This window comes from Spermophilus citellus, assembly GCF_964194105.1.
Source record: "Spermophilus citellus genome assembly, chromosome: 5".
In the NCBI taxonomy this organism is placed as follows: Eukaryota; Metazoa; Chordata; class Mammalia; order Rodentia; family Sciuridae; genus Spermophilus; species Spermophilus citellus.
Genome location: NC_138186.1, coordinates 171,128,834 through 171,153,134, shown reverse-complemented (window position 1 = coordinate 171,153,134; position 24,301 = coordinate 171,128,834). Strand labels below are relative to the sequence as shown.

Below are 24,301 nucleotides of genomic sequence, written 5' to 3'. Positions count from 1 at the left end.
TGATGGTGGTGAAGGTGAAGTGGATTGTGATGGTGATGTGATGGTAGAGGTGATGATGGAGAAGGTTATGAAGGTGATGGTAGTAGAGGTGATGGTGAGGCTGATGGTATAGGTGATGGTGATGGTGGGGGTGATGTAGTGGAGGTGATGATGGTGGTGAAGGTGAAGTGGATTGTGATGGTGATGTGACGGTAGAGGTGATGATGGAAACGGTTGTGAAGGTGATGGTGTAGAGGTGATGGTGGAGGTGATGAAGGGGCAGAGGTGAAAGTGATGGTAAAGGAGATAATGATAGTGATGGTGGTAGTGGTGGAGTTGAAATGATAGGCTTTGTCCAATCAGTTGAAGGCCATAATGTGTGTGTGGGTGTGTGGGGGTGGAATTTCGCTGAGAAGATATTCTGCACAGGATAGCAGTATCCAGTCCTGCCTGAGCTTCTTGCTAGCTGGACATTCCTTTGCAGATTTCAGACTTGCCAGAACCCACAGCGTGAGCCAGTTCCTTCAAATATCTATCTCCCTCCCTCTTCTAGTTACATGCCCTATTATATAACCTCCTGATGGTTCTTTCCTCTGGAACACCTTACGGCTGCAGGCCAGAAGCCTTCTATCAGGGCCTCCAGGAAGAGTCTTCCCCAGGAGCCCAGGTGAGAGGTGACAGTGTGGATTGCGGGACACCTTGGGGTGGTGGGGCGTGGTCAGGAGAGGTGAGGACAGCAGGTGAGGAGGTGGCAGATGAGGTGGACATGGCAGAATTTGCTTGTGGTTAGGACAAGGTAAGAGGCCTGCTGGGCATCCAGGCTGCCTTGGTGCTGCTCTGAGCCACTGAACAGGAGCCCCCGGTGGGGAAGGGGGATGAAAGAGGAGGGGAGGCGCCGTGAGTGTTTAGCTAATGAGTTCAGATTCTGATTTATGCTTTTATTTTAACTTTTGCTACCAGAGATTTAAGCTAGAGGAGCTTAACCACTGGGCCACACCCCCAAGGCTTTCTTGTTTATATGTTTTGAGACAGGGCCTCACTAGGTTGCTGAGGCTGACTTTGAATTCGTGATTCTCCTGACGCAGCCTCCCAAGCCACAGGGATTATGGGCATGCGCCACTGTGTCTGCTATGATTCATGCTTCTAAAATTAGAGTATGTTTTACCATTTTAACTGCTTTCTCATTAACAAGATGGAAATATTAAGTAAAACCCATTTTAAGTCAAGACACAGTCTATAAATTTAGGTGTATCAGGGAGACAGTCCTAAGCCCACTTAAAAATAACCTACTGCTGAGGTCGATTGTCCCATTTCAGTGAAAATCTCTTTGAAGTTCATACTTTTCAATACATTTTCCTCCATCTTTTAAAGGTTCTGAGACTCTGATCTTGGTGTCTGATGGGAGGCGTGATCTCTTGAAAGGCAGATGAGCCCATGAGACTCCAGACTGTCCTCAGCAGTGGATTCCAGACTTTTCCAAGTGGTTCTCAGTATTACCTGCACATGGGCTTATCTGGGGACAAAATGTGAAAACTTGAACCCCAACTTGGACCAATGAAACAGGCAATGAATGGCTGGACCTGGGCATCCCTGGTTTTGCTAAGTTACTCTGGGTATTCTAGTGGCCCAAGCTGGTGGTGCTGGCCTCCTCCCTCCCAGGATTTGGTTGGGACCTGGACTTCCCCTGGCACAGGGATTCTCCAGGGCCTCTTACTGGTGGGAACGAGACTGAAGCTGCCATGTCAGACCAGAGGGGATACTTCACTGCGTTGGCAGCGGGGTCCTTCAGTTTTCTGACCAACAGTGGCCCTTGGGGATCCCGGAAACCAGGCATCACCTTGACAGGTCCCTGGCTATGTTCTCCAGAGCCTGCCTGCCTCTGGCCTGCTCAGGGTGTGGGAAGAGGCTCCATGGCTGAAGCCCGTTGAGACCCGTGCACTGTTGAGCCATAGAGTGGCACTGCTTCCCTCCACAGCAAACGCACGGAGGGGGCTGTCCTGGAGCTGCCTTTGGACTCCCTGGCCTCCAGCTAGAGGGGCGGCCTCAGGCCTCTGTGTGCAGCTCTGGATTCAACCTGTTTTTGCGGAGATGGTGAGACATTTTCTTCCAGTTCCCCTGTCTGTCACAAGACCCCTCGTCCTGGCTGTGCATGCTGGCCCTTGGTCTCCAGGTCTTTCACTCTGCAGGGGAAGGTGGTCCTGCCTCGAACACTCTTCCCCCTCCGGCAACATTAAGCAGGCGTCACCTTTAAGGATCAGATCAGATATTTGCGCCTTTGGGAAAACACCATTCTCCCTCGAGAAGCACTGTGTCCTTCTGCACTTATGTCACTGCAGGTAGGGTGCTTTTCTATTCATGTGCCACTGTTACCTGGAAACAAGGAAGCTCCCCGAGGAAGTGACCGCAGCCGTCGCATCTGGTCCTAACGCTACATCTTCCCAGCACTTGATATGTCCCATTAACTCTCATGTGTTGGGTTGTGTCCCCAAAGATTTGGAACTTTATACCACCTGTGACTGGAGGTGATCTTATTCAGAAAGAAGTTCTTGACAGATGATCAAGGTAGTACCAGTCACTAAGGTGGCCCTAATCCAGTGTGACTGGGGTCCTTATAGGAAGAGGACATTGGAGCACGGTGGACACTGGGAGATGCCAAGTGGGGCACGTTCTACTGGCCCGTCCTGGTATCTGGTGAACAGCTGCCCACCTGTGGGGACTGCGTGGGACTCCCTTGAAAGAGGGTGACTGCGATTGCTGATGTCCCCAAAGAAGCGTCTCTCCCAACCTGATCTTCACCCACTGTAGTGAGAGGGCCGTCACCATCATCAACCCTGGGTAGAAACCGAGAAAACGTGAAGCTCAGCCCTTGAAGGGGTGAAGTTCCACCCGAATTCCCAGGACCAGGCACATAGCAGAGACCACAGGTCGGGGCAGGAGCTTCTGCTCTGTGTGCAGGAAGCACCCCCAAGGTACGTGAGGGGCCTGGGGTTCTTCCTGGTAATCCTCTGGACGACGTGCCAGTGAGAGGCACCTTAGCTCCAAATGCCACTGTCCTGCACACGCCAAGGGAGTGATGGTGTGTGAGCTTCACAGGAGGAAAGGGAGGGGCACGCCCCCACCCACACAAAGAAGGAAACAGATTGCAGATCACAGATGTGAAGAGGGACCTTCTGATGGGCGACGCCCCTCCCCACTCCGGACGCCACCTGCAGTGTGCTGGGCAGGTCACACTCTCCCTGGGCCTCTCTGCCTCAGGTGCTTCCTGGTCACAGAGGCCTGCTGGCTCGTGCAGGGGACCAGGGACAATAATCCACCCCAAAGCAACAGTGTTATGGGCCAGGCTACATGGGCAATAGCCAAACAGACTCCATTTTGCCCTGAGACTACTCGTGATGTAAGAAATGCTTCTCCCATGGGAACACCCTGCTCTGAGCCCATGGACAGTGGCTTAACAGCATGTTTGGCAAAACAAGTGACAATTCTTATGTAACATAAAATGGTTCTCTCTTTGGTTTCCATTTTTTCTTGGACAATGTACCTGTCAGAGATTGATTGTCTAGAGGTCAGTAACCATTCTTTACTCAACTAGGGACGTGTTGGCCCACTCCCTTTTCTGCTTATGATTTTAGATCTTATGATATTTGTTTAAGGTTTTGAATCATAGCCACAGCCACTTACACTTTAATATGGTTTTGGACTATAAAAGGTGTTCTCAAACCCGGGGGGTGGTCCAAGGGTGTAGACTTGCAGCCTGCCCCTCGGCCGCCAGCTGGTGGATCCCGACCTCCAGCTGGTGAATAAAGGCTCCGTCTCCTGCTTTAAGATGGGCTGGGTGATTTACTGCAGTCTTGCCTGAACGACAGGAGATGGACAGGAGACCGACAGGAGGCCGATGGGAGCGGGCGGCAGTCACCCCACCTCCTGGTCTCACAGGACCCTTTCAGGTGTCCCGCGTGTTCCCTTGCAGCGTCCCTGCCGCCCACAGCAGCCTTGCCCTCCGTTTCTGTCTGCAGACCTGGGCTGCAGCATGACCACCAGAAGCATGAGAGCAGCCTGCGGTGTGCATCGCTGGGAGGCTGGCCTGGGGCGTGGCAGTGCCTCGGATGCCAGCGTCCTGCAGGTGTCCTCAGAGAACCAGCCGCTCTTCTGAGTAGGCCAGCTCACGGGGATTTCTGTCCCTTATGCCCAAGAGCCCAGCAGAGCACTCTCAATGCCATCTGGTGCTGCCTCATGCCGGCCAGTGCCTGGGGAAGAGAACGTGATAAAATATGGCCAGAGTCACCTATATGAAGACTGGTTTAAATGGAGAACATTTGTTCTTGAAAAAAGGAATGGAGAATTTTTTTTTTCTTTTTTACTTGTAGATGGACACGATACCTTTATTTTATTTGTTTTATTTTTATACGGTGCCTGGGATGGAACCCAGTGCCTCAGGAATGCTAGTGCTCTACCACGGAGCCCAACCCTGGCCCCAATACTGGAGGTTTTAGTGCACAAAGATGAATTTGTCCCGTGATTGGAATCCAGATGCCCACACCAGCTTCCTGGAGAAGAAGCCCATCTAGAGGGTGAGGCCCCAGCTCTGCAGAGGGCATTGGCTGCTATGCGGCTGTGTGGAGCCCGTGGCTTGGCTTGGCTTCTGCCCCTGCCGGTGCTGTGCAGCTCTGTCCCCACAGCTGAGGTGCCTGTGTCCTCCTGTCTGCTGTCACGGTTTCCTTCTGCCTCCTGGTGGCCACCCTGAAACTAACCCAGAGGAATTTTCTGCTTTGGGTAATTCTTTTCTCCTCTTGCTGCACCCTCAAGAAGTTCTTAGATTTTCACCAAGAAAGATGATTTCATTTTGTAGAGAGAATCACTTCTCTAAAGAAACCTTGATCCAAACGTCTGACCTGAGGCTTGCTTGCGGCAGTTGAAGAGCATGGCTTTTCGCTGCTCATCTTTTTGGAGCAGGCGCCTGACAGTCAGCAACTCGGTGCCATCCTCCTTGTGGCACTTTTCCTGTTTCTGGATGCTTCACGGAAAATATGAAGCCCAGAACTAGAAGCAGAACGAACACATGCTTCTGAAGACTTAGTCCTGCAGGCCACACAGGGTGGTCTGGGTAGACTTTGCATCTGGGAAGTGCACTGCCGATCAGGACCCCCACCTGTCACTGGTGCAAAGCAGGTGTCTCCTCTGCAGCCTGACCATTCACAGAAGGCCTTTATCTTACTGACTTCTTGAACATCCCAAGTCTTTCTACTCTTAGAGAACGTTGGTACTTTGCAATCTGCAGAAAATGCTCTAATGAAACCTTCACTGAACACAATATTGCTGTATTTGTGAGTACGTCACTGAGCACAGACACAGACTGGTCACCTGGTGAAAGAGAATGGACACCTGCATCAGCAAAGTGATTCTTAAAGGCAGGGCCACAAGCATTTTAGCATCTAGCTCTCGAGGGCCCACCACCTTTGCCCATCTGTTGTGGCAGGAATCTGAGATGGCAACAACACATACTAAATGTCACGTCCCCTTTAAAAATACCTCCCTGGCTTTATCTGCAGAGATGGCGGTCACCACTGCTGCTCACCTGCCAGTGCCATGAGCCACCTGGTGCTCCTGGTCGCTGTATTCTGCCTGGGGTGTGGTGGTCACCTGTCCCTATCCCCTTCTCCCCTTCTCCCATTGGGGCCCCCAGCCTGACAGCCAGAGGCAGCCTCCTAGAACCCAAGGCAGCCCCTGGGGACCCTCTGCAGGGCTGTTCTGGTTCTTAGGGTGTCCCCTGGTTCTCTGTGGTCTCTTCCCACCAACTGCTTTCTTCTCCCTCTCTCCCTCTCCACATAGGGCCAGGGGCCTCTATGTGGACCTGGAACTCCCCAGCACACTAGGACCTCAGTCTCTTGCACCATCTCTGCCTGGAATCCTCAGGCTCCTTCCCTTGTGGACTGACCTGGGTCTGCTCAGAGCTGCCTGGGTGGGACCCTCAGGACCTGCTAACTGTTCCCCTAAATGCCTCTGTTACATGTACTTAGAATTGTGTGTCTCACCTGTTTGCTTCACCATTGTCTGCTTCCAGAGTTCTGGGTCTGGGTTGGGTTGGTCCTCTGCCACTGGGTCTGCAGTGGTGGTGGACACTGTGCGTCCCCAACACTTGTTCTGATGCCGGTCTTCTGCATACTGATTTAGCAGTTCTCATAAGAATTGGTGCCACACACTGGAGCTAAGCCTTTTGTGTGTGGCACACCTGGGCAGCTCTCACCACCAAATGCATCCTGCAGGCCCAGCACATGACCCACGGGCACACAACTCAGCTGCCTCGGGAGGAAGCTGGCCACCAAGTACACAAAGGCTCTGTTGGGTTCATATGGAGGGACAGTCTCTGAAATGTTTCCCAAGGAAACCCTGGACCCTGGTGCACAGGGACCCTGGAGAGCCAGTGCGCAGCCTGCTTCCTGAGACCTGGCCACAAAGAACCACGAGGACCAGGGACCGCATTCCCACCCTGCCCAGGCCAGCTCTGTGGTGCACTGTCTCCAAGGTGGATGGTCCTGGTCAGGAGGCAGTTCTGAGGTGGGAAACCGGGCCTTCCTGCAGGTGGCCAACAACAGTTCCCTCACTTCCTGCAGGGAAAGAAGATCTGCATTAGCTAAGCCCCAGGAGAGCCTAGGACGCCAGGTAGTGGTGCTGTTTTGGGTTTTCTTCAAGAACCAACCTCCTCCTGTTTCCTTTCTTCTTACTGATATGCAAATGAAGTTCACAGTTGTGATGGAAAGCTTGGGCAGTCCCACAATCATGATTGTTGCCATTTTGCTTTGCAAAAACTGAAAAAAAAAAGGAAAAATTGAAACACAACAAAAAAAGTGCATATCAAAAAAGACTAGAAACTTAAAACAAAAAAACTTTGAAAAGAAGCAAGTGTTGCAAATTAACTTCGATACTTGTGACAAACTATATGAATACATAGAAGCTTTGTACAACTTAAAGTGACTGTTGCCTACATGAAGGTGAAGGAGTTGGAACTTCCCGCCTCCTGGTGGAAGAGACATCTACCCAGCCTCATTGGGTGGGTGGGGAATTATCTCTGCTCCATGGCAACCTTATAAAGGTAGATGGACAAGGTCTGCTGTCTACTTAGGGACCTGTTTTACAAGTCCCCCAATCCTATGCCCATCTTTTGTTTTGTTTTCTTGTGCTTTGAATGTACTTTAAAGAAAAACTAGAAAACTAAGGTTGTTCCACCTCGAACCACAAGCAAGCAGGATGCCCTTGTGAGGACTTATTTTAGTGCTCATGGGCCAAGGCTGCTTATTGAAAGAAGTTCACTGAAACCCTCAGAGTGTCCACCACTCCCCACGTGTCCAGCTGCTTCTGTCTTCCCTGACCCCAGAAGAGGTGGCACCTGAGCGGGGATTCTCCGGGGCTGGATGGGGTTTGCCGGTGCCTGCTGCACTGAAGACCTGCATCCTCCTTCTCAGGAAGCTCCTGGAAGGGCTTACTTTCTATCACAGGGTCACATGGTCTGCCTGCCTGCCTTCCTCCCTCCCTCCCTCCCTCGCTCCCTCCCTCCTCCCTCCCTTCCTTCCTCCCTCCCTCCCTCTCTCCCTCCCTTCCTTCCTTCCCTCCCTCCCTCCCTTCCTCCCTCCCTCCCTCCCTCCCTCTCTCCCTCCCTTTCTTCCTTCCTTCCTTCCCTCCTTCCTCCCTCCCTTCCTTCCTCCCTCCCTCCCTCCCTCGCTCCCTCCCTCCTTCCTTCCTTCCTTCCTTCCCTCCTTCCTCCCTCCCTTCCTTCCTTCCTCCCTCCCTCCCTTGCTCCCTCCTTCCTTCCTTCCTTCTTCCCTCCCTCCCTCCCTGCTTCCTTCCTCCCTCCCTCCCTCCCTCCCTCCCTCCCTCCCTTCCCTCCTTCCTCCCTCCTTCCTTCCTTCCTTCCTTCCTTCCTTCCTTCCTTCCTTCCCTCCTTTCTTCCTTCTTCTCTGGTGCAGTTAAGGCCAAGTAATAATGAAGATTTTTATTTTTCCCTGAGTTGCATGAAGGCTGCAATTTGGAAGAGCAAGCCCTGGGAGTGAAAGCTTTAATTTATCTACCTCATTTGTTTTTTATTTCGGTAGCCATTATCCCTATTTTCCTATTTTATGACTTCTGAAGTATTCCCAGGCCCAGTCTTAGATCCAAGACATGGCATATTGGTGGGAACACCTAGATACTCCTGATGTCTTTGTGTTTCCTTTTATTTTTTAACCTTTTTGTACATATAATGCTATAGAGAAAATTATGAGACTTTGGGGCCAAGAATTCCTTCCCACTGTGTGGAAGGCCCTTACTGGATTAAGGCTGTGACCCAAAGTTTTGTCTCTTAGTTATTGCACCTGACTTTAGGATGAATAAAAAGAAATTTTTGGCAAGGAGTACCCTTCCTCCTGGAACTGTAGGTGAGCACATAGTGTCTGTTTATGCTGTGACGTGGATGTTGCTATGGAGAACACACCCGTGGCTCTCACTGTTGAACTAACAGCACCTCAAGAATGTGTGATCTGTGGAGAAACTGCTGTAGGACCTGCTGACGCTGACTCTGTGTTGGAAAATACATACTCTCTCCCACAAAAGAGTTGGTGCCATATTATCTTCATTTTATAGAAAACCAGAGCAAGCCCTGCACAGCCTCACAAGTGGCAGAGTTCACAGAGCCCTGAGCCGGGAGGGGCCTGTGCCCAAGGCCACGCTTCTCTCCATCCCAGCACCACTCAAGGACGAGTGGAGCAGCCCTTGTGGGAAACAGGATGGAGTTCCTCAAGCAATTAGAAATAGAGCTACCACAACGTCCAGCAAGCCTGTTTGGGCGCATACCCCAAAGAACTGAAGTCAGTGTGGTGAAGAGAACCCTGCTCTCCCGTGGTCAGTGCTGAGGTATTCACCACGGCCTAGACTAGGAAGCCACCAAGGTGTTCAAGGGACGCATTGGTGGACTGACAAAACGTGGCATGGAATACTTACTGCCCCCGTCTCAGAACAGTAGGCCTTGCCATTTGTGACAACATGGATGAAACTGGAAGTGAAATAAGGCAGGCACAGAGAGAAAACTGCTCTGTGATCCCCTGAAGTGTGTGTGTAAAAATATTAAGCTCACAGACGCAGAGAATGGAACCCGGTGGTCAGGGGCTGGGGTGTGGGGGGAGGAGTGAGTTCTGGAGCTGCACAGTGTGGGCTGCAGTTGACAATATATTGCATCCTGCAAAGTTGCCAAGAGTAGAGCTTAAATACTACAAAAGAAAAGAAAAAGGTTAAGTGTGTGAGGTGATGGATGTGCTGATTAGCTTGATTTAATTGTTCCATGATGTACACATATATCAACACATTGTACACTGCAATGTCTAATTTTTATTTGTTAATGGTGCCTTAGTAAAGCTGGGAGGGAGCTGGCAGGTACGATCCATGGCCTGCAGTCCGCACTCCTATGGTGAGTCACTAGCTCCAAAGCTAGCCTGAGCCCCAGGGATGTCCTCTAGCCCTGTTGGTGGACGTGAGCCAGAGTGGTTTGCTCTAGAGATGCAGATCTTAAGAGATATTTAAAATAACACAGTCACATATGTCCCTGTTACACAGTTCTCAACTTCCATCTGAGGTGCCCAGGTCAGGGCTAAGGCCGGGTCTTGTGTCTTCTCAGCTTCCCTTACTTCTCCTAAGACATCTGGAAAAACCTCAATCCTGCAGAGCCCTGGGCTTTATGTTCCCCTTCTGTGCTCCACCCCATGCGTCCCGTCCCTTTCTCCAATCACCCCCAGGAGAAAACAGTGGAGTCCCCAAATTCTTGTCACTGATGGGCAGATATTCATAAACAAATGTATGCACACAAGGAATTTGCATAAGTGCAAATACTTGGTTGTGGATAGATATTTAATATAAAAATTAAAGCACAAAATATGAACTTGGTTAATAGTCATTAGAACACATCAATGAGATAAAATAGTTATGTTTTAAGTTTTCTAAACCTGTATTCCTTGGTTTCGTCTGTGATCCTGTTTCTGCAGGGGGCGCTGTGCCGCTCTGCCCTGTCTCTGTTTCAGCCTGCCCTGCAGCTCACCTCACCCTCCCTTCCCCTTGCTCTGCCTCCCTCCCTCACATAATCATCATGTTAAAACACACCGTGTCACTTACTTGCTCAGTTCTACCCTCTCACTCCTGGATCATAAGCTCCACGAGGGCACAGGGTTTTTTGTTTAGTTTTGTATCTAGTGCCTTGCAGGGTGCCTGACATACGGTAGCATGACATTGAGTAAATATTTGATGAATGAATGCATTAGTTATGGTAGTGTGCTTCATACTATTTACATAACATCTTTCATTTAAAACCCTTTTCTAACCTTGATTGAACCAAATTAAAAAAATATTCTGTGACTAATCAACAATTAATCTTCTAACACATGGACTTAAAGACTGTGCCAAAATGCAGAAGCATCAAATAACATTTTCTGAAAGGGATGATTAGTTTCTTTTTAAAAATAACTCAATTACAAACTCTTCATGCAAAACATCATAATTGAGTAAAATATATTAAAATATGAGAACCTCTTTTTCCTAGAAAATCGAAGTAAAATTTTTGACTGATTAAAAAAAATTGTGTGATATTTTCTAATTAAAAATTTTATTGTGGAACTTCTTTTATGACTTCAATTTGGAAATAAAAATCAACTCATATGGAATGTGATTAGATATTATGCAAATGGAAATAAGGAAATGAAAAGCATGTGGTGAAAAACCAGGCCACCAGTACAAGCCAAGAACTATTCATCTAACTTCCAAACCCATTTCCTGATGCTGATTTGTGAGGAGAACTGAGCTAGTATCTGTGGAGAACACAGGAAGAACGAAACAGCCCTCATTTGGGTGGCTTGGACCTTCTGAGTTGGAGTGGCATGTATGTTGTATTGGAAGGGACTAAAAGAGAAAAAGTACAAATTCATTTTTAATGTTCAGTGAGTTAAGAAATTCGTGGCTATTTGGGAGATAATCTAGGAGCAGCAATCATAAATAATTGAAATGAGGGTAAAATGGCAAAGATGTTTCTATCTTATTCTACTTTGCATAGGTTCTGATAAGAAGTCTTCTGTCTGTCTTAACCTTGTTTCTCCATAAGTCACATGTCTGTTTACCCTGGTAGCCTTGGAAGTTCTGTTACTGACTTTCACCAGTCTGAAGATAGTATATTAAAGTTTGCATGTGGGTTTTGTAATCTTGACTCAATGCTGGACATCTCTTTTAGACCAGTACATATTGCGATGAGTGGTATTTATGGTGAACATGGGCCATCTCTTCTTCCCAAATGCCCTCAGTGTGGGATGAGCGGGGCTGAGTTCTGCTCTGTACTGCATCCTCTGCTGAACCAGCAGCTTCCCACTCCTTGGGCACTGCCTACACATGGTGTACTGATGGGGTGTCCTCAGTGTGCCACCTCTATCCTCAGATTGTGTCCCTGTCTGCAAACCTGTGCCTGGGGGCTGGGGGATACTAATTTCCCTGGGCTGCTACAACAAATTGTCACACATTTGGTGGCTTACAACAACAGAAACTTACTTTATCTGTGTCTGCGTCCAGATTTTCTTCATCTTACAAAGAGCCAGTCACTGGATTAAACAGTAACCTTTCCTTAACTTGATTCCATGTGCAAAGATGTTACATTAAAACCAGGTCACATTCACAGGTACTGTGGATCAGGACTCAAATACAGTCACTTAACAATGGAGTTGTGTTCTGAGAAAGGTGTGGTCAGGCAATTCCATTGTTGCTTAAACAGTGGACATACAAACCTAGAGGATCTAGACCAATCCCTCGATGTGACCTCTTGATGTGATCAAGAAACTACAGACATGAGAGAAGTGATGCTCTGCTAGGGTAACCTAGTGTGCTGCTTTACAGAATGCTTTCTAATCAAAAGTAGAAGGATCATACTCCAAAACAATAATAGAAAGTATTATGTAGTAAATTCATAAGCCAGTAACTGTCATTTGTTACCCTGTTCAAGCATCATGCCCTGCACATGATTATGTGTGCTGTATGATGATGTGACTTCCCGCACGTCAGGTTTCCTTATACCAGTACCACCACCAACACAAACACAGTAACAATGCCATGTGCTACAGCATTAGGATGGCTACACTGTCACTGGGCCATCAGAAGTTTTCAGCTCCACTGTGATCTCCTGGGATCACCAGAGCCTTGTGATCCATGGTTAGCCATGTCATTGTGCAGTGTATGACTCTCTTTTGGGAGTTGCAGTCCAATCCACTACAGGGTCTGTGCATGCCCTCATCCCTCTCCCAGAGAGGCACTGTGTTGCTGGTTCCCAGTGCTGGCCAGCCAGGTGGAGGTGAGGGGGCCCTCCTTCTCTTGTCCCACTTCAGCCTAGGTCTTGGTGCATCCTGCGCCTTGGGTGTCTCTGTCAGTGCCTGGAGGTCTCATAAGGAGGACACTGTCTTTCCCTGCCCCAGGGCCTCTCCCGCACTGGTTCAGGCCCTGGAGCAGGTGTTTTCTCTGCACTTTGGCAGGGAGGAGGGACTGCTCCCTGACACTTTTTGCAGTTGCAATGCTCATCTTGGTTATGATGGGGTGGCTCCTCTGCTAGTGGCTGAAGCTTCATTTTCAGAGGGAAGAGGAGACTAGGAGCTGCCCTGTGTTTTCTCTGCAGCTGTGAATCATCCCCTCCTTGGGCTGTGTGTCCACAGAGGGCTTCCTTTGGTTTCTAGCCTGCCGGCAGGCTTCCTATAAACTCCTGATGGACCTACAAGAAGAGCCAGGGAGTGCGCATTGCCTCCTCTTGTGTCTGGGGTGTCCACTGGCTCTATACTCCCACACTGGGCCCCTCAGGCCTTCTGGAATGTTTACAATGTTTTACTAGATTCTTTGGCTGCTGGTGTGTTTCTGGAGTCATTTCCTCCTGTGCTCAGCCACCAGTGCTCCATCTCACTGGCCTTGGAGATCCTGTCCTGCCTGAGGTTTCTGGCTATGTACTTGCTCTGTGGCCTTAGCCCCCTGATGGATGGCTTTTCCCCATGGCTAGGCTGGGCGGGGCACTCTGTTGTTTTCTGCATCCTGGGCAGAAGTGGAGCTGGCTCTCAGGCATATGTCCAACTGCAAGTCTGTACTGGTGGCTTCTGATGCATTTTGTCAATGAAGTCAGTTTTACAGGAACAATCCTGCGCCACTGGAAAATCTAGACAGGTCTTTTGAATCTTGCAAAAGTCTAAGTATTATCTAGCTTTGCTGTGGAACTCTTCTAATTGCAGCTATCTAACTTGTTGAAAGTTAGTTTTACTCACAGGGTATATCCTCAGAGAATGTAAAGCCTCCAGACCCCCATATTAGGTTTGTGACACAACCCAACATGACTGAGGGAGACGTCACCCATGAGTGCAGGCAGGCAAGGGTGTCAGGTCCCTGCCGTGGGGAACCCCAGCTGGCAGTTGGAGCTGCAGGCTTTGGGGCTCCCTCTGCTGCTGATTCATCAATGACCTTCTGACCCGCACTCCGCCCCAGGCTGCCTACCCTGACTTACAGTTGATGTTGTTATTCTCCGATCTGGTTGTTTAAAATAGCTAAAAGCACTTTTCATTTTGAATTCCATTGACACTTATCGTTTCCCACTCAAGACTTTCTATGGAGGCACTTTAGTTGAAAACATAAAAAAAATCTTTAGAGTGAAAGTGTGAAAGATTCGTTTCAAATCTCACTTTCATTCAGCCTTGTGTGTGATACATTTATGGTCACCTACTGGAGTGCCACAAATGGAGAGAACAGATAATAGAAGTAACTTTACAGAATGAAATAGAATAAAGGATGCACAATTGAATATAGGTGATATGGAAATGTTGGTAAATGACATGAAATATCTCAGAGAAGTTTTCACTTAAGCTGTTGCTTACTTTTGAGAAGCAATGTCCTTTTTATTTAAATTGGTGTAAGTCTCATGTCTAAATGAAATCTAGCATGTAGACATGTGAATAAATGCACTTATTGTTATTGATTCTGCCATCGGAATTTAGAGAATTCACCAGAAATATTCATTCTCACTCAGCAACTCTCTTTCATGTTGATGGATTCTTATGTCATTTATTTTGTAATGATAATGAAATTATTGAAGGCTTACCGTTTTTTTTTTTCTGGGGAAGCATTAATCTATTCTTATTGCTGAAATGTCTGTTAAGTCTCTTCTCTATACTACACACCGTCATGAAAGAACTTCCACGTCATCAAGTGGCTTAGATTCTAAGGTGAACGGGGGTCCAAACTCCATGTTGATGCATGAAAGGAAAGAGTTCAGGTAGCTCTGCCTGTTAACAGCTGTGACCTGGATGTGTGTTTTTATACTCAACCTGATCAAGAGAAAAGCCGACAGTCCCCTAAGGGTTTCCTGTAGGCAGTTTGGCTGTTGTGGTTTGGGTCTTGGTGTCCCCAAGGCCCTGTGTTAGTGCCGGGATGTTCAGAGGTGCCACGACTGTGGCAGCTGGAGCCCAACCAGTCCATCCTGGTTTGGATGAACTGGGGGGTAACGTAGGAGGTGGGGTGTGGCTGGAGGAGGCAGGTCACAGGGGCTGGCCCTGGAAGGTGGCACCTTTCCTGTGGCCCCTCCCCACCCCTGCCTTCTAGCTGCTATGAGAGGAGCCGCTTCCTTCCTCACACCCTTCTGCCATGATGGCCGCTTCATCTCGGGTCCAGAGCAGTGGAGTCAGCCGACATGGACTAAGCCTCTGAAACTGTGAGCTGAAATAAACTCTCCCTCCTCTAAGTTGTTCTTGCCAGATATTTTGGTCCCAATGACAAAAACATGACTAACAGAGATTCTTTCCTCCATTCAGATTGGCTAAGTTGACTGATGGTTTTGGCTCCGGGAACATGTAGGCAAAAATCCCTTTCCAGCTGCTACTCAACCAAAAATGTCTGGTGTCTGAACACCATGTGGACGTTATCCTCTAATTAATTTAAACGTCATTGCAGAACACTTTTTAATCCCCCCCTGTTTCCTATGGATTTATCATGGATTCAAGGACAGGTTACTAGATTCTGTATCTGGTACATTTCATCTCCTCCTGGGCTGTGAATTTTCAAAGCTTAACATTAGCAGCGGCCTCAACATCCATGCAGAGAGGCTCTGAGCAATGCACCCCGAGAGCCCAAGTGACCTGCACCCCTGTGGCCAGGCTGGCGGATCCCTGCCACGACATCTTCCTCCCTGATAGTGGCCTGGTGGCGTTCACACACCCCAGTCAAATCCCCTCATGCCTTTAGCTTCCTTCCTTACTCTGCCCCCTGCCCATGGGTCCTCACTATCTCCTGGCTCCCCACTTGCTTGAGCGAGCCCCTTTCCTGGGAGCCCCACTCATGTGGTCCCCTCATGGGGGCCATGCCTCCCTTTGTGGGACCAGAGAGTATAAATCCTTAAACTTCATGTCTCTCCAAGTGGCTTCCGTGGTCAGGTTGGAATGATCCTTGAAGGCCTCACAAGAGGGATTCCCCTGCCCCCCTTCCCTTTTACAGCACGTCTCTCTTTAAAGCCACCAGAATATCCAGACACACCTGCAGAGAAGCACTGGCCAGGCAGACTCTGTGGGCAGCTTTACAACCATCAGCATCAGGGAACCCAGGAGTGTGCTCAGGGAACTCTGTTGGCCTGTGGGCTACACTAGAGAATGTGTGCTCTTGGGTTTGTTCATTTCCGAGTGAGTTCAGAGGTGCGAGAGACCTGATCATGGACCACTGACTTTCCTCTCTGACCAGCTTGCCAAGGAGTCAAGCAGAGAAGGAGGCAATACGTCTCAGTAGGAACTCAACAAAACATGCCACGGTGGATCCCAGGGAGGCCAGGGTGGGGCTGATGGACGATATTCTATCAGCTCTTGCTCCTTGGGTCTAATAACAGGGGCCATTCTGGGAGAGCTGGAACTGAAACGGTAGGTCTTATGAACTTCCTGCCTGGAGGTTGATTCACATTCCTGGGACTGTGGATACTGGAGTTCATCAAGCTCTTTTTCTGACCAAGTGAGCATGCTGTGAATGCTGTTTCTCACTGGGTCCACTGACAGTGCCATTAAGATCGTGGATTGGGTGAGACTCACATTCCCTGCTCATCTCCAACAGCTACTAAGTCAGTCTCTGTGGGTGAGGCCTGAGAATCTGCACGTTTCATCTACTTTCCAGGTGAGGATGTCTGCCTCACCTTTTTGGGCTTTGATTTCTCTATTTTTAAATGCAAGGGTTAGTGTGCTACATGTGTTTTAGTTGGCTTTTTCTGCTACAGTGACTATAAGACTCCAGAACAATTTTAGGTGAGGAAAAGTTTATTTGGATAAACTGGGGTTCAGGATTTCAGAGGTCTTATTCCATAGAAGACCAGCTCCATTCCTCAGGGCTCCAAGTGAGGCAGACATCATGGCGGAAGAGTGTGGCAGAGGGAAGCAGCTCACATAGTGATCAGGAAGCAGAGAGAGACTCTGCTCTCCAGATACAAAATGTATACCCCCAAACCATGCCCCTAAAGCCCCACATCCTCCAGCCACACCCCACCGCCTTCAGCCCTCACTCATTAATACCATCAGGTGATTAATTCCATGATTAGGTTAAGACTCTCATAACCCAGTAATTTCTCCTCTGAACCTTCTTGCATCGTCTCACACATGAGCTCCAGGGCGGAGGGCACCTCACGTAACAGCATGGTCTCAAACTCTCCCCATGCAGCGTAGGCACAGTCAGAGACAGCAAGAGACACCAAGAGCTAGAGGGCCAAGGACAGCTTCCCCAGACTCCAGTTCTCCTTGCCAACAGTGTGAGCTTTGACTCTGGCTTCCAGAACCATGAGACATGAATTTCGGTTGTTTTAAGGATCAGATTGTGGCAATCTGTTAAAGCAGGCGCAGGAGACTTGATTGTTTTCAGTGAATAGCAAAAGACATCTCCCTGGGAATTTTACCTTTATAAATTGATGAACTATCTGGGATTAGATTTATTCCCCTCCGTAAAAAGTCTGGAAAAAGCAATGAAAAAGTGCAGCCAGATATTAGACAATCAACTGTGTGGTGCTGTGTTCCCCTCGAGAAGGGAGGAAGTGAGCTGGTCCTCGGAGCAAGGTGGATAGGCACAAGATCATGGCCTTACCAAGCCCAAGAGACAGAGATCGGCAGGTGGAGAGACAACAGCTTCTGATTATCAGAACAGGGTACAGGAGAGTGGGGAGTTATGCAAAGAACTATCTTCAGGAGTCTACTTCTGGGACTCTCTGAGCCTTCGTGAATACTAACCTGCCCACAGGTCGTGTGATACCCCACGAAGCCCAAGAAGAGCAATTGCTGGGGACCTATGAGGCGAACAGTTCTCAGAACTCACACAGCATGGGGCTAGGAGACCCCAAGTCCCATTCAGCTAGAGTAAAGGACCTTTGAATACCTGGGACAGCCAGTAGAGAAAGCAAGTTCCAGCTTATGGGGGCGTTAAGCCATCCTTAGGGCAGAGACCACTCAGCCTTATTAACAGGATCAACCAGATTTAAATCTGTAGAAAATGAAAACAAAATACAAGAAAAAAATCAAAACATTTCTTAAAGGAAGAAAACATAATGCAAACACATAACAATGTAGCATCCTGTGGAAAATACCAGGCAGGGCATGGAGCTCAGGTATAGAGCACTTGAATGACCGAGGCCTGGGTTCCAATCCCAGCACCAAAAACAAACAACGAGCAACACACACACACACATACACACACACCAAAATATAACAACAACAACAACAAAACAACACATGTAAAGAGGCAGCAAACTGACTTATAAGAAGAAAATGAGTCAATGTTAATACATTAACATACCCTGAAGTGACAAGGACCTTAAGATATTATGACTGTTATAAACATGCTCAAAAATTGAAGGAAAAGATGAATCCAACGAGGACAGAAATGAAGAGCCTAAAAGAGAAACAAGTGTCACCTCTAAAGGTGAAAATATGCCACTGGATGGCTGGCAGCAAGGTCAGCCAAGGGAAGGTGAGGGAGCCAGGGGGCGGAGGGTAGCACCTGTCCACAGGAGGCCAGGAGAAGAAGGACTGAGGAGATGTCCAGTCCCCAGTGGGGGACGGTGCAGACAGGCGAAGGGTCGGACGGGAGGACCAAAGAGACTAGAGAAGAGAGACATTCTGAAGAGATGATGGTAAAAAGTTGTTATGATTTAATGAAACTGTAAATCCATAGATTAATGAAGTAAAAACAAATTGCTTACAGGATGAATGAAGAGAAAAGTCTTAAAAGCAGTTGGAAGGAAAAAGACATCTCCAGAGGGCCCAAAAGAAGAAGTGTCACAGACTCCTCAACAGGTGACATGCCCGCCAGGGACAGGGGTCTTCTTCAGATGTGGAGGCGCAGGATGGGCCCTGTCCAGCTAGGATTCTATAAGAAGTAAAACCGCCTTCTCACAAACATTCTCCATAAAGATGAAAAGCCGAGCATGCTCATTTCTGGATGAACTACATGATGAAAAAGGTTGAGGAAACTCTTCAGGCAGAGAAAGTGATTCTAGAGAGAATCTGGAATGAAGAGCCCGGGATGGTAGACGTTTGGCTGAGTGGGAAGCATTTGCCCACCAAATTGATTTGTCCATTTAAAGAAAAAATAATAACAATGTGTTGTAGAGATTATATGCAAAGAAGTTCAAAAACTTAAGAGCACAGAGAATTGAGGGGAATGCAGCACATCACTCTAAGGTGCTCCCCTGTAAGTGACGTGGAGTGATATTATTATTTCATGAAGGTCCACCTTAGAAACCCTAGTGCAACCACTCAACATGTGTGAATCCCTAAAAGGCGTGTAACAGAGCACAACAGTGGTAGAGAAGACAGGGAGGAAGTACAGAGCAAACGGTGGGCTGCAGATGTGAGCTGACTGCACACGCAAAGGAGTCCCAGTGAGACCAACGGTCTAAACTCTGCAACGGAAGGTGCAGTGGGTACACCACGCAGCCCAACCGTCCCCCAGGAGCCTCCGTTAACCCCAGGTGTGGGAAAGAGACGCCCCAGGTAGACACTGTAGGAACAAAGCTAGGGTGGCCATGGCACACCAGGCACAGTAGACCCTTGAACGAGGAGTATTACAGGGCTGATGACAAGCACTTCCTCACAATGAGGGGGCCAGTTTATAAAGACAGCACAACAATCCTAAATCTTTAAAGGAAAATGAAAAACTTTATCTTGGGAGAAAACTCTCTCAGCACCTGTGTCTGATGAAAGGGCTGATATTCAGAACATCTCAAGAGCTCCAGCTCAATGATGATAAGAAAACCTGCCACATCAAAGAGCAGGCAAAGGATCTGAAGAACTGTGTCACAAGGTGACATCATAGATGTCTATTATGTGGCCAACGCACCGATGAAGGGACGCTTATCTTTAGTAACCGGGAAATGCCTGTTAAGGTGACAAGACAGTGCTCCTGCCTGACGCCTGACCTGCTGAAATGGTCAGGACTGACGTCGGGTGTCGCCTGGAGGGGTGGACATGCCCTGCTGGTGGGAATATGAAGTCATCCAACCATGGTGAGAAAAGATTTGGCAATGCCATGGTACATCTCCTATGGGCATGTGACTTTGCTGCTAGGATTCACCAAGCAAAATGGCAAACATGTCTGCCTGGTTCAGTCGGCTTTTTGTGGCTGTGACCAAAAGACCCGACAAGAACATAAGCGAGGGAGAGTTTATTCCAGCTTAGGGTTTCAGAGGTTCAGCCCATGGTTGGCCATAGCTCTGACTTGATGAGGGGAGCATCATGGTGGAAGGCATGGCAGAGGAAGGCAGCTCAGGACATGGCACCAGGAAGCAGAGAGGAGCTCTGCTCACCAGGGACAGAATATGACCCACCTCCTCCAGTGCACCCACCTGCCCACGGTTACTACCCAGTTCACCCTTATCAGGGGCTCAATCCCCTGATCAGGTCATGCCTCTCACGACCCAGTAATTTCACCTCTCAACATCTTTGTATTCCCTCACATATGAGCTTCTTGGGGACCCTTCCTATCTAAACCATAACACCACACAAAGACTCGTGAGCAGACATTTAGAATGAGTTATTGACAATTTTCCCATACTGGCAGATCCCAAATTCCCCTCAGATAATGAGCGAACAATTCAAATCTACGATGAAATATGACAGCAATGAGATGGCATGATTTATGTGCATGTGACCACATGGAGGACCCTCTAAGTCATGGTGAGTGAAGGAAGTCAGGAAGCAAAGAGAAAACACTGTGTAATTCAACTTACAGGCAATCCTTGAGCAGGCATCTGTGAAACAAGATGGGCCCACGGAACCCGGGCTGGTACCCGGGCTGAGCTGACAGTGAAGGCGTGGAATTTGAGGCCGATGGAAACTTTACTTGTAAGGGTGGTGACTCGTCGTTACACTTGTCAACACCTGTTGCACTCCATGCTCAAAACATGTGAGTCAGTGAATCTGACTTAAAATGTGCCTGGAACGTTGCTGAGTTGCCAGTAAGTGTTCAAGGAGCCCCTGGAGGTGGCTGGGCTGGGCCAGCTGGAAGGCCTCTGCCACCCCTTTCCTTGTGCATTTGAAATGAGGACCATGTCATCTTAGGTGGTAAAGGTCCATTTGTGTGTGTCCACTCTGAACAGGGAGCTTTCTCCGTGTGAGCCACCAGGTGTCAGGGCAGCCTGCTGGATGACACCTTGAGATGCTGCACCAGGGAGCCAGAGGTCTGCGGAGAAGATGTGATTCTAACCATGGTCCTGTGACGTTAGGGACAGCAGACGTCTCTGTCACTCCACGCTCAGCGAGGCCATCCACTCATCAGGACATCAGGCCAGGCCTTGTCCTTGAAGACCTTCTGAGGGACTCTGGTTTTTCTTCATCCCAAGACCAAGCCGTCTCTTCAGCAAGCGTCTGTAGACCCAGGTGAGGCAGCCCAGTCGGGGGGTGCTTAGCGGACGCCTTTGCTGGTTTACGGAGTGAGCATTTTCGAGAGGCGGGCAATCATCCCTTCCTCTGATGGGAGCCTCTGTACTTTCCCCGGGGGTCCAGCCGTGGGGTCGGGAGGCTGCTTTCTGGTTAAACTCTGTCTTGGGAAGCTCCCGTCAGTGCGGCTTTCCCAAAGTTCTTTCCTTCACACCTGCTGCCACCTCTGAGGACAGCAAAGGGCCGAGAGCAGCACAGTGGGACCTGTTCCTCCTGTTGGCTCAGATGGGTGGCAGGGGCAGGCCAGCTCTGCTGTGTCCTCTACCAGTCACTGCTGTTCCCTCACCAGAAATGACTGCATGGCAGGTTACTCATCTCCAGTCCCTGTGGGGAGGGAAGGAAAGGTTCCGAGAGAAAACAGCACCACACAGCAAGGAACAGAGCAAAATAAGGCCACAAGGCACAATTTCAAACCAGCTCCTGCAGCTAGAATCCTCTCTGCAAGGTGTCTGCTTTAGGAAATGACCAGAAGAAAAACTGTGACTCAACTAAGAAGTTATTCTTTATGTCACTCAGAGTCCAAATGGTTTAAACACACACACACACACACACACACACACACACACACACACACAGACTTTTAAAAATAGCACAACAGTGATGTGTAAAAGGAGTTCCTTGGTGTGTTTTTCCTGGAGATCTTTATAGATCTTGAAACAATTCTGCATTTTAGAAATTTTTGAGCAACAAATAAGAAGAGAATTATCTGAAACAATAGAATATAAAATAATTTTTGCATCTTAAAGTTAAAATTTTAAAAATACTAATGTAGGGGGTGCCTTCCCACAGGCGAGGTTTGTACTTTTCTTATCTCTGATCATGGATGCATGCGTGGCCTGCACTGAAATCACCCATGGCTAGAGGGAGTCTCCTAAGACAGAAAGGGCGAGGCAAGCAGTGTCAACTGTCTGTGGAAGGCTGCGGTGCACTTTGCAAATTTGAAAGAAAAGATGTTCTGCCTCCAGAAAAGGGACAGGACGGTGACCCTGTCCTCGCAGGACTGGCTTCTCCCTGAGAAGTGCTCCGTGAGTAGCCAGGGAGAGCTGCTGCTGGAACTGCGGACTGGGCCCAGCTCTGAGACTCGCAGCGAGGGTCTTGAGGGGGTAGACCTTCTCCTGCTGGAGGCCACTTCGAGGGGAGGTCCCCTAACTGATGAGCCTGTGGATCTGCCAGACGCAGTGTCAGCACAGAAGCACTGGCTTCCCAGCGCGCCACTCTCCGACACCTCTGCTGGGCTGCCCTCCCTGCCAGTCCTGTGGGCTGCCTTGGCTCTGGGGTGTGGGCAGTGGGCAGGGGCTGAAGGTGCGGCTTCCAGACCTCCTGCAGTTAGAGGATGCAGCCTGGAGAAGTCAGGTGAAAAGGTGTCACTGTGTCTGCCTCCAGGCCGCAGGGCGGCTCCTGCCATCCACCCAAAGACCCTGTGCTTCTGGCTGCAGTCCCCCCCCAGGGAAAGGCTGTGCCTGGTGGGAGGGAGGGAGGGAGTTTGCTTGGCCTGAGGAGGTGGACTGGCTCGCTCCAGCCAAAGGAAAACCAGGTTGTGCTGTAGAACAGGAGCGGCCACCGGGAGAGGACCCAAGGCTCGGCTTATGCCTTCAGAGTTGGAGATTTTCCTTCTCCCTTCTTCAGGGAAGGGTGGGTGGTGGTGGCTCACCGCTGCAGATGTGTCTGTCTGTCTGTCTGTCCCAGGAGTGTTCCTCAGGAGGAAGGCACATACTGCAACTGCAGTCCTGTCCGGAACAAGGAGCAGTGGAGAGCAGGGCAGGAGGAGGCCCTTCAGATGGGCAGAGATGCCAACTGTCCATGCTCATGTGTCCTGGACCAGCCTAAAGTGGCACCAGACAGGAAGGGCCTATGCACTGGAGAATTGTTAGGAATCATTTTATTTCTAGGACTTCTCAGAGTCTTGTGCTAACATGTTGATACATTAGGCCACTAGCCCTTGAGGATACAGGTGCAGTTAATACTATGTAAGAGCTCAAGGGCCTGCAGTGACAGTGACCAAGTCAGGGGAAACACCTTCAGCCAGAAGGACACACCTGAAGCCTCAGGTGCCACCAAGGAGTTCAGGTCCAGATGGGCAGTCCTGTGAAAGCCCTGGAGTCTCAGGAGGGCTGGCACTCTTGTTGAAGGGGACAGGAGGCCAAGCAAACCTCAGCCCCCAGCCGTGTCTGGGGCCAGGGAGGTAACGGGAGCCCTCTGCAGGGGAACCAAATTCCCAGGTGTCTGGAGGCTGCACCCTGCACGCCATTCAGCTGATGGGCAGCCACGGTCTGGAGAACCATCTGCAGAAGGGTTTTGGAGGCAAAGCAGATTTCCCCAGCAGAGGATATTCTTTGTGTTTGGTTAATGCCTCCTGTGGTGCAGGCATGGTGGAGTGGCGGGAGACAGATGGCAGGAGCGCTCCTCACTTGTGGCTCCAGGTGGAGGTGTGACTATATTTGGTTGGAGTTGGTGGTAGATGTAAGTTACCATATTAGGCAAACTAGCAAGGCATTTAAAAAGCATGCTCAAGTGTGGCTGGGAACCATGCAAATCAGTACACGCTTTCTGGAGAGCAATTTGCAATACATATTCAAATGAGCAAAGCTTTGATTCTCTAAGTTCATTTCTAGGAATTTTTCCTATAAAGGCAACCAAGATGGGCACACTAGCTTGCAGAGATGGTGTTAAAATACTACAACATTTTAAAAGGTGTGAATAAATAAATCTTACCTTTAATACAATAAAATATTGGGAAGGAATTAAAAACTAAGGTCTAGGAAAATGTGCAATCATTGGGAATGTAAGACTCTAATCTCTGAGTGATGGTTAATAGGAGAATGTTTTTCTGTTTCCTTTTCTTTATTTTCCAAATTTATTGCGATTTTAAAAAGAGACTCTGGCAAAAATATGAACCAGACAGGTACAAATTTGATCTGCAGCTTATAAGACAAAGAAATCGGCACTTGAGCACTCTTGACTTAAGTCAGATCCAAAAGACAGAATACTGGTTAAATGAAAGATGTCAAAGAAAAATTCCTACTATTTAAAAACAAGTGCTTATAGACAGAGACATATTTACTTCCTTAATATTGCAAGTAGAATTATTAGCTTTTTAAAAGAATTTTTTATTCTATAAAATATTAATGACATCTCTTAATAACTTGTGGCAAAATGTACTTTATTTCCTCAATTAGACCAGACATAATTTTATACAAAGCAACTTAGTGTGTATGATTATGCACACTTCTTCACCTAAAGCATTTATTCTCCTATTTGTCTGCTTCATTTACATTTAATTAATATGTAGTTGTGGCGTAGTCTCTGTGCACTTTATTTTCTTCTGTTCTGGGACACTGCTTTGCTACTTCATGCCTCTA

At 48.6% G+C, this 24,301-nt stretch overlaps 1 long non-coding RNA gene across 2 annotated transcripts; it reads right to left on the bottom strand.

The window, feature by feature from the left end:
* Nucleotides 1–190: 190 nt before the first annotated feature.
* LOC308649747 lies at nucleotides 191–21,553 on the bottom strand. Of its 2 annotated transcripts, XR_014022164.1 has the most exons (5): nucleotides 20,234–21,552; nucleotides 17,383–17,487; nucleotides 6,674–6,782; nucleotides 6,009–6,581; nucleotides 191–5,337 (listed from the first exon to the last, which is right to left on the bottom strand). It is a non-coding gene; the product is annotated as an uncharacterized lncRNA (long non-coding RNA). The 2 variants fall into 2 exon arrangements; XR_014022163.1 differs by having other exon boundaries at nucleotides 6,009–6,782; nucleotides 20,234–21,553.
* Nucleotides 21,554–24,301: the final 2,748 nt, after the last annotated feature.